This window comes from Lepidochelys kempii, chromosome 9 (genome assembly GCF_965140265.1).
Source record: "Lepidochelys kempii isolate rLepKem1 chromosome 9, rLepKem1.hap2, whole genome shotgun sequence".
Lineage (NCBI taxonomy): Eukaryota > Metazoa > Chordata > Testudines > Cheloniidae > Lepidochelys > Lepidochelys kempii.
Genome location: NC_133264.1, coordinates 31,601,370 through 31,619,986, shown reverse-complemented (window position 1 = coordinate 31,619,986; position 18,617 = coordinate 31,601,370). Strand labels below are relative to the sequence as shown.

Genomic DNA, 18,617 nt, shown 5'->3' with positions numbered 1-18,617 from the left:
CATATATCGTGAGACAAAATAGATACTGTAATTCTGGAGATTAATTCAGTTACCAGATCATTCACTGATAATCCATCTGCTGAAGTCACACACCACAGTAATGAAAAGATGACAGTGTTTCAAACAAAGCATCAAGTGGAAAACAGGTAAATGTAGAACTTAATTAAACCTTAACGAAGCATCGTGTTATTTTGTTTTTTTAATTGTACCAGTTTATTTGTAATGTGCCCAGTTAGGGTATGATCTGAATCTCATTAGAATCAAGGGGAGTATTTCCATTCACTTCACTGGGCTTTGACTTTAATTTCTCTATCTGATGATTAAAGGGACACTGCTAAGTATCATATTTAAAATAAAATCATTTTCTTACCTTCGTTCTAAATTTCCTGATTAGAACTAAGTTAAGTTTGTAAGTCTGGAGTTAAGTTTGTATAAATATCAATTTAATGGTAAAAAGGATATAGGGGAGCTGTAATTACCCCCCCAAACAAGCATTACAGACCCAGGAAATTCAGAGTTAAGGTTAATCTTAAAAGAAATCCTACTGTGATGGAGCATACAAACCCCACCCTGAATCAGAAGGGGTTAAAGGACTGTACTGGGCCCACGTAGTCCTGCCCCTCCAGCTCTGCAGAGCATGCACCAGCTGGAGAATAGGTTGAAAAGGGAGCAACCCAGCTCAGAAGGACAGACCTACCCCAAAGGCTCCTGACAAGGATGCTGCAGAAGCTGCAGGAGGACTGAGCCTGGTGGAGCTGATGGTTTGGTTATATTTTCACCTTATTTGGGACTGAAAGCTGAGAGAGGAAAGCAGTGGGAGGAAGTGACCTAGGGAGGACACCTTTGTTGCCCTCCTAGGGCCCTGGGTCTCAGCGTGGTGGAGTGAGTGGGCTGGGGTTCTCTACCACTGCCCCCACTATAGGAGGGACTTGAAACACCTGTAATCCTCACCACACATCTGAGCAGAAGAGGACCAGGACTATTGTCAAAGTACAGAAATGCAGAGGTAAGGCACCAAAACAGCCTTATCTCTGCCCTGTAATGGCACCATGTAAAAAGCATAGGACTATGATTAGTGCATAATAATGTGTGGACCCAGATTAGATTAAACTGATTTTTTTTGCTGCTCAGGGATTGTGCTTTTTTGTGTGTCTGGTTCATTACCATGCGCAACAGACATTGTTTTCTTTTGCTTTCCCTCATGTTGTCACCCCGATCCTCAGTGGAGGCAGTGATAATGAGGAAGGGAAATGGCACTGAGTTTGTTCAGCGCACATACAGAGAAGCAATTCTCACTTTTTACAGAATTAAGGAGCAATGCTGGCATTGTGCATAAACACACACCTGAAAACCGGGAGCATGGTTGTATGCTAGCCACTCACAGGCTGACCTTTCTGGCCACTGTCACTGCAGGCCCTTAGTGACAAAAGCCAGGGAGGTACATTAAGAGGTATGGCATGGGGTAAAATGGCATGCTCTGCCACTGAACCCGTTCTCTGACCAGCAATGGTCTCCATGCAGTCCCCTGACAGAGCACTAGATCATTGGAGGGAGCCATTTTGAGGCTAGTTTGTATATTAATAGAGTTTTCATAGCATATATTATGCCATTTGGAATCTCTTTATGCCTGTTTCTGTATGCCAGCAAGAATTAGGCATATGGCTTTTCATTCCAATTGGTATGTTTTTGCCAATGGCTGGCATCTGCAACCCTTCTCTAAAGTGTAAACCATCATCTTAACAATCCAAAAAGTTTTCTTAATATTTAAAGAAAATGCTTAACATTTAAATAAATCATCAAACCTTTAATAAAGCAGTTTGGAAACTGGTTTGCATATGACATTATGATCCCTCATATTGCCAGCATCAAAAATTGGTACTTTTCAGCAAGATGGAGAACGCTAGAAGCAAATGCGAATTTATTCATGGTAAGAATAGCTTTTGAACGTATGAACTTTCCGATTCCTGTGCTGAGCAAAACAAGATCCGCTTTCTTTTAAGCGGAGACCTAAAACCCAATTTTTGTAGTGCCAAATACTACATTATAAAATGTTATGATTCACAACAAAAAAGGAGATACTAGCACGATCAATCCCTCAGAAGCATTGATGAAAGCAGGCGACAGGCTTGATGGGAATGATTCAGGTCAGACTAGGTCTATGCACGATCACTAAAACAGCTCAGGTGCGGTTTAGGAAAAGAACAGATTAAAGTGCACTCTGTAGAAACAGAATAGATTTCTGTAAGGGGACATTCAATATTTTTATTATTGCTAATAGAGGAGAACTGTATTTCCAATGCAAAAAGCAATGCTGTACTCAGACAATGTTTTCTTACTATTCTGTATCCCCACCTGTGGTGCTAAAATAAAATACTCTTTTTCATGTAGCTAATTAGTGGGATGCTATGACCAGAATACCTGTTGATATCAATTTATCTTTATTAATGCTTCTTGGCTGTTTAGCATCTGTCTTGCAGCACATAGCTCAAAACTGGGAGACAGATATTTGGCATATCTGCAGCAGAATTTTGAAGCTCTTAATTTTTTAAAAATACAAATTAACAATTTTTCAGTCTGGCTAAATAAACAGGAATCTCAGTCAGATAATGAATGATTTTTCTGGGAAATTCAGATTGAAGGACTTGGTACAAAAATTAAATAAATAGAAGTTTTTGGTGTTATGATTCTCCTGGTTAAACCTACACACTGAGCAGCTTTAGTTTTCTTTATTGCAATATACTATTCTGCAGAGGTTTAAGATTTTTATGGTACATCTGGTCAGACAATGAATTTTGTCACATTTCCAATTTTCTGATTTTCCTGTTAAACACACAGATTAACTGGAGAAAACCTGAGTGTTTTTCATTTTCTTAATTTCAATCCATTTTTAAGGAAAATAGTTATTACAAATACTATTCCTGTGACAAATCATCAGTTGAAGAAATGATGACAGTCTGTTTGTGAAGAAGTACTCTACCCTTCTGGCTCAGTTATGGCTGCCCCATAGCATTCCCCTGCTGGCCAAGTATAGTGTTGCTGGCACTCCCTACCTCAGTTTACCTCCTTGAGGTGGGTCTCTTCCAGTCTCCACACATCAGACGGTGCAGGACCTATGGGTTAGTCCTCCAGCCAAGTCACAAACAGATGTAGACTCTTCTGGGGTAGCAAGAGTCCAAACTAAAAGGTCCCAGACAAACAAAGATTCTTCTGCCCTTCAGGCGCTTCTCTTCATTCCACCTTTTGGGCCCCATTTCCAGCTCATTTCTCAGTTACCTTTGTATATGGCTACCCAGCTGGTGGAAAAAAGCCTCACTAGGAAACAAGCCAGACCTCTAGCCTAAACCACAACTTCAAAGCAATGTCTATGTAGCTATTTTTAGAGCATTATCACGAGCCCAAGTCTGTTGACCAGGCCAGGAGGCCCACTGCCACAGGCTATGTAGATGTACCCCCTACTTCCTATGTTTGGACTTGAGCACTCATCTCCCAGGCTACTTCTCCTAGAGTACCTGTCCTCCTACACTCCCTTCATCAAGTCCTTCCACTGGAATCCACCTGATTCCCACGGTTCCAAAAAACTGTGAATCTCACTCAGCCCTTTTATAAGGCCCACTGTCCATTAAGCTATCACCTGACCCTCTTTAGTCTTGCCCCCTTAGCCTGGAAGCAGTTAGTTAATTATTAACTTACAGGTGTGGCTGGCCACCATCTCTCCTTAAAGGTACCAGTCATGCTATGACAGGCTCCCAAGAGGTGTAGGATAGAGATTGGGTTAAAAAGTCCTTCATCTCCAAGCTAGATTTCTGGTACAGGGATGCGAATGTTAACCAGTAGGCCAATAAAACAGCTGGAGCTCATTACCTTCCCATGAAGTAAGCTGAGCCTATAAGAGAAAGTACAGCCCAACGGGAAGGTGTTGGGACTGGAGAACTGCTTCTCTCCAGGGGCAAAGGGCCAGATTTTTAAAGATCTGTAGGTGCCTACAGATGCAGATAGGCTCCTACTGGTATTTTCAAAAGCACCTAGGTGCCTACTTCATATTGAAATGAAGAGATAGGCACAGAGGCACTTTTGAAAATCCCAGTAGGCACAACTCCCATTCATTTCAATATGAGATAGGTGCCTAGGTGCTTTTGAAAATCCCAGTAGGCATCTAGCTGCACCTTTAGGCACCAAAATATCTTTAAAAATCAGTTAATAACTTCAGTGTGGGCCCATTTTGTTTTGAGACTGGGCTTATTTGTACCTGTTTAAAGATTTTATTCTTCTTCAGTCCCAGAGAGAAAAAGAGCCATTGAGCTGTTTTATCAGGGGGCAGGTAGTAGTCTCAGTAGGTGAAAGCTGGAGAGTTTGGGGAGCAAACCCAGACTGCTGGCTCAATTTCAGGGCCTGAATCTAGACTGGAATTCCAAAGGGGATAGTGGGTGGGTGTTCCCTTCCTCCCTTAGTGCTTGCTGGACTGCTGGGAAACTACCCGGTCACACAGTTGCTGTGCCTTTGTTGAGTGTAGCAGGTTTGAGGGCTTTGCAGTGGGTCAGTTTCCTGTGGGAGAGAAGTTGGTGTCACAGATTCAGAGTATTTATCTCCTAATACAACTTATTTATTTTTAAAGTGTGCACAAGTCCTGTTTACCTTGAGCAAAGAGGGCTAAAGCAAGAGCAAAACTGCACATAGTTCCATTTGCAGAAACCCTTGCAAAGATACTTATATAGATTCATAGATACTAAGGTCAGAAGGGACCATTATGATCGTCTAGTCTGACCTCCTGCACAACGCAGGCCAGAGAATCTCACCCACCCACTCCTGCGAAAAACCTCACCTATGTCTGAGCTATTGAAGTCCTCAAATTGTGGTTTAAAGACTTCAAGGAGAAGAGAATCCTCCAGCAAGTGACCCGTGCCCCATGCTACAGAGGAAGGCGAAAAACCTCCAGGGCCTCTTCCAATCTGCCCTGGAGGAAAATTCCTTCCCGACCCCAAATATGGCGATCAGCTAAACCCTGAGCATATGGGCAAGATTCACCAGCCAGATACTACAGAAAATTCTTTCCTGGGTAACTCAGATCCAACCCCATCTAACATCCCATCACAGGCCATTAGGCCTATTTACCATGAATATTTAAAGATCAATTAATTACCAAAATCATGTTATCCCATCATACGTCCATCTCTGTTGTCAAAAGTGGCTTCTTCCTCAGCCCTTCACTGACTTCTAGTCTTATTTATTTTTAAAGTGTGCACACTGTCCTTCCTGACCTCTAGTCTCTCACGTGGGAACTCCCTGAGTCCCTCTTATACTCCAGCCTTTGCTGCTCTCAATCTTGCTCATGGGCTAGGTCAAGGGGCCTGGCTGCTGCCCCTCCTTTTGTCATAGAAAAACAAATCTTTAGCCAGGTATGACCAATGTCTACTGGAGCTGACTTCTTGCTGAATCTGTATGTGGAAGGAAGCAATAGAAAGTTCTTCACCAACACAGCCCCTTTAATAATAGTTGAGAAATGGATGCTGTAGCCAGCCCTATGGACACTGCTTTCTGTTTTACCATATTTATGCAGTGGGTCATGCTGAGTACTTATCAATAATTTCTAACATGCATTTAGGACAGAAGAATTGCTGCACTGGATCAGACAGCACTTCTTCTACCTCACTGTCCTGTCTCTAGCAATAGCCAATACCAGGTATTTCAGAGACAGGAGCAAAAACCCCATCATACACAATATGGCGCAGAAACTGAGAGTATGGCTGGCTCTTGTGCTGGGAGGGTATGCTCCTCCTGCCCCATACTCTCACAGAGGCTAGCCAGAACCTGCTACGTGTCATATTCTTGTTTTGAAGACAAAATTGATTTATTTAAGCCTTCCCTGACAATCTGTTCAATTATTTCTACTGAAACTTCTTAGATCTTGTAATCCCTAAGACTTCACTCTCTCCTGGGAAAACTTCCTGGGACAAGTCACAACAACAGATGCCAGTTAGACTGGTCATTTCCAAGGATCATGTGTGGTCCTTTTGCTTTGTGTGGAATGCTGCCTTACTAATCAAGAGAGCACATTCCTTGTAAGGAGAGCTTCCTTGAGCCTAACTAGACTCTCTATTTTGTTGAAAGCCAAGAGACAGCTGAACTATGTGTACCAATAAATCCTGGCATCTGTGTGGTCACTCTGTGTGGAAGTGTAAACTAATTATCTGTAAATGATCCAAAATATCCAGTAGTGCAACAGAAGGCAGCAAACATTGTCCAGAAATGTATTATTCTGAATAAGAATACAGTGCTTTACATCTTCACATCACAGTACAGACACTGGGCCTAGCACTAAATTCTTTGCCTGCCTACCATCCTAAAAATGCCATGCAAGATTGTACCAGGCCCTTACACAAATGTAGAGGGCCAAGGCTGGGGATACAAGGAACATTTCTTCCCCTGCTCTTAAGATCTTTGCACAGAGGCCAGTCACAATTGCAGCTCCTGCACTCTCCTGTGTACAGGGGCTGTTGTCGCCTGGTGCTGCATGGGTGTTAGACACCCTAAATGAGGTGGAGCGAGGGCCACATTCTCTCTCTATAAAACTCAACTGCTCTGTGCAGGAGCATCAGGCTCCCTCCCTTTGTGCATCTGAGAGTTACATTGTTCTGTTGTAACCAAACCCTTCATGAGTATCTCCCTGGGCTGGTGCAACTTCATATGCCCCACAATGTGGGCAATTCATAGATTCATAGATATTTAGGTCAGAAGGGACCATTATGATCATCTAGTCTGACATCCTGCACAACGCAGGCCAGAGAATCTCACCCACCCACTCCTGCAAAAAACCTCACACCTATATCTGTGCTATTGAAGTCCACAAATCGTAGTTTAAAGACTTCAAGGAGCAGAGAATCCTCCAGCAAGTGACCCGTGCCCCATGCTACAGAGGAAGGAGAAAAACCTCCAGGGCCTCTTCCAATATGCCCTGGAGGAAAATTCCTTCCCTACCCCAAATATGGCAATCAGCTAAACCCTGAGCATATGGGTAAGATTCATCAGCCAGATACTACAGAAAATTCTTTCCTGGGTAACTCGGATCCCACCACAACTAATATCCCATCACAGGCCATTGGACCTATTTACCATGAATATTTAATTACCAAAACCATGTTATCCCATCATACCATCTCCTCCATAAACTTATCGAGTTTAATCTTAAAGCCAGATATATCTTTTGCCCCCACTGCTTCCCTTGAAAGGCTATGCCAAAACTTCACTCCTCTGATGGTTAGAAACCTTCATCTAATTTCTAGTCTAAACTTCCCGATGGCCAGTTTATATCCATTTGTTCTTGTGTCCACATTGGTACTGAGCTTAAATAATTCCTTTCCCTCTCCAGTATTTATCTCTCTGATATATTTATAGAGAGCAATCATATCTCCCCTCAACCTTCTTTTAGTTAGGCTAAACAAGCCAAGCTCCTTGAGTCTCCTTTCATAAGACAAGTTTTCCATTCCTCAGATCATCCTAGTAGCCCTTCTCTGTACCTGAATTCATCCTTCTTAAACAAGGGAGACCAGAACTGCACACAGTATTCCAGGTGAGGTCTCATCAGTGCCTTGTATAACGGTACTAAAACCTCCTTATCCCTACTGGAAATACCTCTCCACAATGATCCTGTGTTGACAAATTTGGGACGTTTGCTTTGTTACATGCATTTGTAATTACATTTACTGCAGAGAGAGAGGTTAGCAAACATTTTCTTACCCACCACATTTTCATTTCACATGTTAGCTTGGGAACCCCATAATTTTTGGTCTCCTCCAGTTAATCCTCTGATTTTATTTTTGCTCCAGAATTTGGGTTGAAAACAGCCTTGACCAGTAGACACAGAAAATGTTTTATCCTTCTTTGTAATGTAAAGACCCGCTGAGAAATCTTCATCAAAACTTGAGACACAGGAAAAATTTAGTGGAATGATGGAGCATGGTATTAGAGTGCTGCAGTGAGAGTACAATGAGCTAAACATGCTTCTGGCTCCCCTAGGCATAAATTGGGCTTTTAAAAATTTCTGCCAAGATATTGCATGGTCTTCTTTACGTTAGTTTCTGATACTATTCTATAACCATATTTTGGATTCACCAAATTTTCCTTGCAGTATCTCTGGACATGACTGGCACCGTACTTCACTTGTTAAATGATAAGCTGCTGCTAAACTTAGATTTGCTCCAAAAGCAAATATGTAATTCTAGATGGAACACTGTGAAGCCTGAGGGCCATACTGATGCTATTTTGCTGCGTGTCTCAAATCCATCAAGGGATTATAGTGGTTTGGATAGCATTTTTTTGCAGACAAAAATATGTAAGTTTCCCATGGTGCTTTATATCTTTAAATGAATTTTAATGAATTTTTTTAAATTAAAATAAATCTGATTATAAGCATCCTGAGTCACATATTTCATACCAAACTGTCACTGTGGAAGGAGGGAGGAAACTCAGCACCATCCGCAATCTAAACCAATGACACAGAAACTATCTGGCTTGAGTCCGATTCTCACTTAACTTAAAATCTTTACAATTTGGAGCTATATTGCACATGAGTTAAGGGTATCTTGCTTAAAAATTCACCATACTCTGGTTATCTCTTTGTTAAGACAATGGCACATTTGAAATTCTCAAGACAGAATCATGTCTACAGATCATAGATTAAAATCATTTTCTTGATCCATGGGCATGTGGGTTCCCTTTGGCATGAACCTGTAGCGTCACTTCACTCATATAAGCAATCCCATTGACCACATTTAGAGTACTCACCTGAATAAAGTTATTTACACACATGGGTCTTTGCAGCGATCGGCTCTTTATCTTTACTCTGAAGTCTAGCTTCTGTAAGATCTCAGAGATGAAGTGCGGCTTCAGAGCTTACATGACATCTTTTACATACAGTAGTTTAACATTCAGGACAAAAGATTTTGTCTAAGTGGTAGGCATTCCCAATGGGGTTTGCTAGCAGGTTCAGTGTAAATATATGGTTAACTGTTTAACTAGTAATGCATTTGAGCAAGGGGATTACACCTAGCTTCAGAGGGCTCTCTTTACAATCTTGCTACATCTAACTATTTCATAACTGACTGCAGAAACAAAGATTAGAGTAATGGAATGAATACAGGCCTATAAACTGAATTATGTTTTCTTCTCTGTCCTTTTCAGTAACTTCCTTACACCTTCTCCCCTGTTGCAGATGTATTTTAGGGTTCCTTACCAACACTTAGTCCTTGATGGTGCCTGATTCTGTCAGAAAGCAAAATTCTCTGCTTCTTTGTCCTCTACTCTGTAGATGTGCATTGCATGAGCTCCTGGCCTACAATCTCTTTTCTGTGAAGTATAGGGGGACAGCTAACAGCTGGAGTATATAGGGCTGTTAGATAGAAAATGACATCAGCTGACTGCCAATGCCAACCCACTAAGAAACTGAGCTGGCCTGGGTTCCTTTGAGAACATAAATGTTAATCCAAGTCATTTCCTTCCCATGTATCCCCCTCCTGAGGTGATCTGTTGCTCTCTCTTCAAACCATTTTCAGCACAACAGTCTGACTCATCTCCTCCCTGCTTAACATCATCATGCTTAGCTACAGACCCAAAAAATGAAAGAAAACAACCACAAGCGAAGAGCAGAATCTAGTTCACATGACAACAGAATTTTGGGGTATGGGTGAGGTTCCACCATGCTTGACTATCTGTTGGCAGTACCTCTTCCACCAGCAGTGTAAGTTAAAGGTACAGGGGGAAACTGTACTCCAGGACCAGGCAGAATACAATCAGAGATCCATGACCAGGTCGCTGCCAGCTCTCCCCACACTGCTATTGTAGGTGCAATAGAGAAACTGAGCTCTAAAGGTAGGATATGCAAAAGCACTGAGCGTTGGCCTAACTCTGCTCCTGCTGAAGTCAGTGGTAATTTTGCCACTGAAATCAATGCAACCAGAGTTAAGACAGTGAAGAACACTTCTGAAAAATCCCACCCGAAAACATTCTTCACATTAAAAAAATAAATCAAATCCATTAGTAAATTGTGAAATTATGTATTTTTCAAAGGAGTATTTAAATAATTGGATTAAACAACAAACCTGAGCCATGTTAACCAACACTTTCGGGATCTTATTTTTCTTAAGACAGTATTTAAAGTAACAGTCTTGGTTTCCGAAGACAAGAGCTATGTTGGTACACATTTCTACAGATGACTGAAACATGACATAGGTCCTTTAATAAAAGCTGAATGGAGAGTAGATGCAGGAAACTGAGAATAAAGGACACAGTGTAACTAACATCTAGAAGGTACAAACTTTTAATAGAGAAATTCTCACCCAAGAAACTGAGATGTGTTTTGCCTGTGTATCAATATCTGAGGAAAATTACCCTGGCCATTTGTCTTGTGTGTCCTGTTAGTCAGGGTAAGTGATGATTGTTCTGTCTGTAGCACAGCATGACATCATGGTGAGAGATACCTCCATTGTTATGTTGCGTACTACACTTTACTGCAAAGTCATGGGACTTTTCACAGCCAATAATAATGTATATCGTGCAAACCAGAACGGAGAGCAGACTTTTTTTAAAAAAAATCTGCTACCATAATTTTAACAGTGATTTAAAATCAATAAAAATGAAATAATTTAGATTTAAGGCTGCCACTTCATCCTTAATTTACTGCTTTTTCACTGGGTACTGCAGCTTGACAGTCCAATATCAGAAATGTAAGAATAGTGAATAATCTGTCATATTGTAACAAAGGAGCAAGATTGCCTAAGAATAACTCTATGAATTAAGTGAACTAGAGAGCTCTTGGTTTTGATCAGTAATGAGTATTAAGATTGGCTTAAACTAGGGGGGGGGGGAGTGTAGAAGGGCAGATAGACTTTTTTTTTAGGACCAGACTCAGCAATAATATTTCATAGTAAATGATTTAAAATCATGGAATTCTCTTAATCATACATGTGCATTGCTTAGTAGGTTTCACTGCAGTGAAAGGCTCTGTGTGAGAAAAAGAGAGGGAGGGCAGATACAGCAGTAACAGCTGCATATGAAAGGGTAATTTTAGGATTAGAAAATAAATTAGAAGAATTTGAAGGAATTGGAAAACAATTTTTGAACCACATCATAAGAGAAACTAAGGATAAAGAGCTTAGGGTGGAAAGGAAAAACAAAAGAGACATGGGGGAAAGTAACAAAGAAGTTTGTGTGTGTGTATGTGTGTTCAGGGGTGAGCAAGGTTTAGGCCTGGTCTACACTATGGGGGGAGATTGATCTCAGTTATGCAACTTCAGCTACATGAATAACATAGCTGAAGTCAACATACTTAGATCTACTTATCAGGGGGTCCACGTTAGGCAGGAGACGCCCTTGCACTTCTCATTCAGGTGGAGTACAGGAGTCGATGGGAGAGCGATCTGCAGTCGATTTAGCAGGTCTTCACTAGATCCGCTAAATCGACTGCCGATGCATCGATCACTGCTCGTTGATCCCCCAGTAAGTGTAGTCTAGTTTAATTAATTTATTTTATTTTTTATTTTTGACATGGGAGGGAGTAAAAGATCTACTGCAAACAAAAACTATGTATTTCAATTAAATGTTAGTAATTTATATAACACACCAATTCAGAGTTAATTAAAACTTAAACACTGTGTACTTTGTTTTAAAGTTATGTGTGCAATAGTGCACACAATCTGTTCAAGCAATTCCATGGCAGATTTACAGATGCAATTTCCATGACTGCATATTAGGGAAACATGCATCTGAATGTCCAGTGAGGTGCAATTGCATTCACATTATATTATTTGTGCATGTAATAGTGGAAATTGCATAGTTAGGACGGGGTTCAATCAACATTGTGTGGTTTATTGTCCATGAGAGTCTGAGAGAAAATTTTTTTGGGGGGGTAAGGGGTCTGGTCGAAAATTTTCCATCAGAAGTATTTGATGGAAAACTGGGGTTTTAACTAAATAATTTATTTTGCCTAAAGTGTCTGTTCTCTGCAGAACATTTTGATTTAGCTTAAATACCAAAACCCCCAATACATTTCAATTCAAAATGGTGCCACATTGTAACCATGGGTGTTGTAATCTTGGTTGCCTTAAACTTCCATTCTTCTCTATGGCCCACTCTCTCTGGCTGGACTACATCTTCCATGATACACTAAGGCAAGGGATTCCTATGCCGCATCCCCTCCCCTCACCAAAAAGGGAGAAAGTAGTATTTTCAAAATGATGCCTCATGGGAGTTGTAGTCCTGGATGCTTATATTCCCATTTTCCTCTGTGAGTTGGACTTTCCAGCTGTTTTACATCTTCCACATTTCATCTTACAAATTTAATTTTTGTCAGTTTTCCCATGGGAAAACAAACCCTTCTATCTTCTGACTAGTTTAGCCTATACCCTCAAACTTTTCAAAAACAATTTATCATAGAATGGTATAAATTGGAGATGGAAAAGACCTCTTAGATATTCCAGTTCCTCTCACACTATATTCCCTATAATATGTTGCCCCGCAATTTGTCCATTCTAGATTTAAACTGTCCTAAGGGATGAACCTTCCATTACTTTCTTTGGACTATTTTAATACATCATACTGTCCAAAAGATTTTCTTGATATTTATACTAAATTACCTGTTTCTGAATTTCAACTTATGACTCCTAACCTAAGTTGTGTCACCCTGAACAATTCCCTGTCAGTTTGTAGCATTTCTATGAGAACTGGTCAGGAAATGGTCTTTTCCCCCATTGTGAAAAATTTAGATGAAAAGTTTTTTTGTTTTGTTTTCACTGGAATTGAAAGACCTGAAACCTGTTTTTATCAACAAGCAACTGCCATCAAAATAAATATTTTAATGGAAAGTTTTCAGCCAACTCAAGTTTCTATTCTTCACATAATCATAAAAAATTACGATAACCCTTTTTAGTCATCTCTTAGCCAAACTACAGTATACGGCCTTAATCCTGTACTGCGATCTGCTAGCACAGGCCTCAGTGTCTTCACTTTATCCCATTGAATAACAGATCCCAGTGAAGATTGGGGCCTATATATTTCACTCTTAACCCATCCTCAGTCATCCTCTCCAATGCTCAAACAATTATTGTTACAGAAAAATTCTAATAAAACCTTTTGAGAAGACTGTTTGATTTTGACTCAGTTCTGATGGAACCAGGCTGGGTTCTGACTGAAACCTGCCTGGTTTTCTGCCAGCTCACCCACCCAGCTCCTTGGCAATCACAGGGCTTTTTGGGGTCTGCAGCTCCAGAGCAGCCCACCACCAAGTCTGAATGAAACCAAATTTTGAAATCCTCTGTGAATTTGAATGACCTTTCTCTAATTATTGTTCTACCCTCACATTTTCAGGTAATGGGGTGCCCATGTTGGAATATATTATACTAGATAATTTCCTTTTTTCTAAATGACAAGTGTTGGCTAAATTCTCACTACTAGAAAATGAGAAGCCCCAGGGATGTCTATATTTTGCATAAGATATTCAGATCCCTTTAGACTCTTCACAGTCCCTTAATTTTTTTTTTTTTGTAAAAAAATAGGCATCGACAGTATAGGTTGAGGATAACACAGCAAATATCCTCAATCTAAATAGGCATCTACAGTACAGGTTGAGGATACAGCAAATATCTCCAACTGCTAACAAAACTAAAATTCATCCCCTAAACCACAGTAATCAATTCTGGGCCAAATCCTTTAGTCCTTTCTCAGTTTTTACTCTGTCCTTATTCTGGCAAAGCTCCATTTGGCTTCATCGAGAACAGTGGTTTTCAACCTTTTTTCATTTGCGGACCCCTACTATTTTCAAATGGAGGTGTGGACCCCTTTGGAAATCTTGGACTTAGACTACAGACCTATAGGAGTCCGCAGACCACAGGTTAAAAACCACTGTTCTGTGGCAACAACAATCTTTCACGGAACCCTTACACATAGTCTGCAGACCCCCAGAATTAAGCCAGAATAATGACTGTGTCAAAACTAAGTAAGGACTTCAGGATTAAAAACCATGAGTGAAGTGATTCAAACTTCTATTAAAGTGACAAATTACAGTCTTTTCCCCACCTAAACAGAGATATCATGTGGAACCATGGCTGTGTAAGGAAGACCGGTTGTAGCTAGCATTAGCCACAGTAACATCAATAATCCATATTTTGATTCACTGCTTAATGCAACATACAGACAATAACGTTGAGTAACAGTATTAAAAATTCCATATGGTTGCACTGCACAGACCTTTTGAAGTAGAAGAAATCCAAAGCTAGCTACAGTGACATGCTATGATTGAATAAGCCTTAAGGCAACTCTTCAGAGACCAGACACCGGCAGATACTAGCTCAAAATTTTACATTTTGAGAACTGGATGCAAGTAGAAAGCAGGAAAAAAACTCTGCAAACTAGGCTCCATTATAATATATTTTAACCTGTTTAGAGGCACCTTGCACCATCAGATTGCTGTTGATGCTATTGGGACCACATCCCATCCTGCTCTAACACCACAGTGGCAGGCAGAAGATCTGTAGCATCTGAACAGGGTGTGATGTTGAGCAATGCAAGAAGCTCAACCCACAGTATTATTAAAGGTTCAAGGACATTGCTCAAAGTGCTGATGGCAGGAATATGAGGGCACAAAATAACTTAGGAAATTATTTGTTTTTATTGTTGGAAACAAGAAAAGAAGAGGGAATTAAAAAAATATAGGAGAGGATAACAGGGTCAAGGGGACAAAATATTCTCCCCTCCCCCCATCTCTGATCATACTTGTTGTACGTATCGTCAACATTTCAGATGCCTGAATTCTACCACCCCGAGGGAAACGGGGCAGAGAAGTTGTGGACATATTTCCAGTGGTCAAACGGATATTTAGCTATCCATGTACCTGGCTGATAGAGTGGTATCAGAAACCCACATCACTATCCATCATATTATTCTTAGAACACTTTAATGGAAAGCAGAGATTTGAGCTAAAACTTAGATCCTTTGGAGGAGAGTTCTTAATGACTCTCCAGAGGCAAACAGTGTGTGGAGACGCCTCCAACTTCTCCCAATAAGAAAAAAGACCTCTTAGCACTGAAGTCACAGGCATAGACACTGAAGCTACAGTTTGTACATCAAGGTGAAAGATGCAGAAAACTCTTCCAATGCAACCAGTCAAGCTCTGATTGACAGAACACCACACTGAGAGACGCCTCTGTGTCTCCACTTAGCTGTGCAGGGATTGCCAAAACTGCTAATACAGTTTGCTGGAGAATAGTCTGGAAGCGTCTCATCATATATGCCAGTACCACTGACCTGAATAGCATTTGATTTTTGACAACAGATTTGCATGAAGGTGGAGTAGCAGGAAGTCTTGAGAAATCTGAAGTGGAGTCCAGGGCAATTAGGTGCTTTGCCTTCATCCTGATAGGTGCTACAAATCCTGCTACAACTTCAGAATCAACACTTGGGCCAGAAGAGAACTGCATCAAAGCTATCAAGCAGGGTTAGCCCTAGGTTCCCCAGAGCCTTATGTATAGTAAGAAGAGCAGAACCTCATCCAGTCCCATTCCTGCCCCCAATTTTTGCATCTCTATGATATTTCCCAGCTGACAAGTTATTAGGAAGGCTACTGGGGGTACAGAGTCTCCCCAGCACATCAGGAGTGCAACAAGCACAGCAGCAGACCTGGGAGCTGGAGGAAATACCTTGTTATTGTGCAGTGCTGATGCCAAACTGCTGATAGATGGGGAAGGAGTACTGCAGGATGCCGGGAGAGTGGGTTGTTTGTTGGTAGATTTATTTTTAGAGCTGTCAGTTATTTGGGGTGTTTGGACATGAGAGCTATAGGCAGCATAGGCCCAAGGCTGCCACAGCTGAAACACCCTTAAGGCTTTGATACGTCCCCTTGGTTTTGACAAGCAGATGCAACAGAGCACACCGTCTTTGGCATGGAAGAGATTTGTTTCAAGGTACAGAATTTTGAAGAGTGATCCTGACTCCCAATGGGCCAATTACTTCACTCTGCACTGAAGTATTCAAAAGGCCTTTTGTAGTTGGATGTGAATTAGACTTATAGGCAGTTTCAGAGGTGGTTAAGAAGGAGCTGAGTTGATCCACTTGAGAGTTGTCCATCTGAGGTCACATAATTCATTGCAACTTGCAGTCACAGCTCATGTATCTAGCCTTCAGCCACAAATAGGGCTTGTCTTTACTACAATATTAGCTCAAAGTATAATTCAAGTGTTCCCCCTAACCCCGCTCCTGTGCTCACACACAAATCTTTTGCTTGAGTTAAGAGGCGCTTTAAACTCAAGCTAACTGGTCAGTGAGAGGATATGGGATAAAGCTCGAGTGTTGCTGATGCTTGAGCTCGTCATGGGGTAGAGATGCAGCTACTCTGTGCTGCTGTAAAATCATGCTGTGCTGCTAAATACAAACACTCCGTGCAGCTCGAGTATTACTTTTCAGGGTGACTGCTCTCAGTCGAGCTAGGATAGCTTGAGAGGGAGTTAGCTCAAGTGTATATAGCTCAAGCTAATGCGGCAGTGAAGACAAGCCCTAAAACATTCATCATTGTAGCCATTCATGAAGGTCATCTTCTAACCTCATACTTGGCTCAGCTCTTGGAGCTTGTTGAGAGGTTTCCCTTCAGCCACTGACTTTCTTACAAACAATTTAAAATGCAGCTCAAGAAAAAACAATCACCTCATATTAATACTTATCAAATGGCAATGTACTTGCTGATTTACAAACAAAACAGAGTACCTGCCCCAATTAGTTTACAAAATAGTTCAAAGACAAAATAGAACAGACACAAATAGTCAGCGATCTGTCTGTATGAGTTGGAGCTGGTGAAGGGGTCTAGCAGTGGTTGTCTTCTAAAGGCTTTGCAGAGAAGGGTGATTTGAGGAGGGATTGGAAAGAAGAGAGGTAGTTGTCTGGCGAGTTCTCTGGAAGCTGAAATGAGGGAGACTGTTCCAGAAAAGCAGTCAAGCAAGCAAACAAGAAGAGTACCTTGAGGGGAATGGGCTTCTTTCTAAGCCATTTATTTAAAAAAAATGTAATAAGTTTTCATGGACAAAAATGGATACAAAAGATCCACATTATAAAATACTATTCACTTCCCCAGAACAAAATGGTACAGAAGTGAGTCCTAGCAGATGTGTAAGCTCCTTGCTGTCAAACTGTCAGAGAGAAGGAACAGAAGGTTGAAGGGTACTGGGATTTGCTGGGCCTCACTGAGGTGTGTGACAGCTGTCCTGGACTTGGCAGTTTAACATTTGTTCTTTGATGTTGTCATAAATATAAAGGGACAGGTAAACCCCTTTAAAATCCCTCCTGGCCAGAGGAAAACTCCTCTCACCTGTAAAGGGTTAAGAAGCTAAACGTAACCTCGCTGGCACCTGACCAAAATGACCAATGAGGAGACAAGATACTTTCAAAAGCTGGGAGGAGGGAGAGAAAAAAAGGGTCTGTCTTTATGCTGCCTTTGCCGGGGATAGACCAGGAATGGAGTCTTAGAACTTTTAGTAAGTAATCTAGCTAGGTACGTGTTAGATTATGATTTCTTTAAATGGCTGAGAAAAGAATTGTGCTGAATAGAATAACTATTTCTGTCTGTGTATCTTTTTTGTAACTTAAGTTTTTGCCTAGAGGGATTCTCTATGTTTTGAATCTAATTACCCTGTAAGGTATCTACTATCCTGATTTTACAGAGGGGATTTCTTTACTTCTATTTACTCCTATTTCTATTAAAAGTCTTCTTGTAAGAAAACTGAACGCTTTTTCATTGTTCTCAGATCCAAGGGTTTGGGTCTGTAGTCACCTATGCAAATTGGTGAGGCTTTTTACCAAACCTTGTCTAGGAAGTGGGGTGCAAGGTTTTGGGAAGTATTTGGGGGGGAAAGACGTTTCCAAACAGCTCTTCCCCAGTAACCAGTATTTGTTTGGTGGTGGTAGCGGCCAATCCAAGGACAAAGGGTGGAATACTTTGTACCTTGGGGAACTTTTTGACCTAAGCTGGTAAAGATAAGCTTAGGAGGTTTTCATACAGGTCCCCACATCTGTACTCTAGCGTTCAGAGTGGGGGAGGAACCTTGACAGATGTGTTGCAGAGTGTTTGTGAATCGTGACCCAAAGGCTCAACTCCTGAAAGCAGCTCCAAGTTCTCAAAAATACATACAATTGAAAGACTCAAACATTTTACTAGAAACAAACAGAAAACTGACTTTTCTTGCCTCCCAAATTGTTCACTGAAAAGGAACCTTGCAGTCACCGGGATGTTCTTTACTAGGCCACAGATTTCATGAGGGGAAAGAAGTCTGCCAATGCTGGAGACTGAGGGCTGGCCCAAAAACTCCTTTGCAAAAAAAAAAAAATCCACATGAACCCCGTCTGTAAAACTGTTATAGCTTTACTCACTAGAGCTTTTGGATTTCCTACTACGCTTTGCAACAGTTTTAGATGGAAGCTACTGTAAATTATTACTAGCTCTACATCTTTCATCTTCTAGATGGATATCTTATATTTCTGGTCTCTCAAAGACTAGATTATTACTTTTTTGCCTAGCAAGAGGATTGTTAATGTTTTCCTGGCAAAATCTCTACAAATATCCTTCTCCTGTAATGAAGACATAAGCCTTT

The 18,617-nt window shown here is 41.0% G+C and overlaps 1 protein-coding gene across 1 annotated transcript in view; it reads right to left on the bottom strand.

The window, feature by feature from the left end:
• SLC9A9 (solute carrier family 9 member A9) overlaps positions 1–18,617 on the bottom strand; it is a 325,848-nt gene that overhangs the window by 155,603 nt on the left and 151,628 nt on the right. The gene's annotated exons all lie outside the window — the stretch shown is intronic.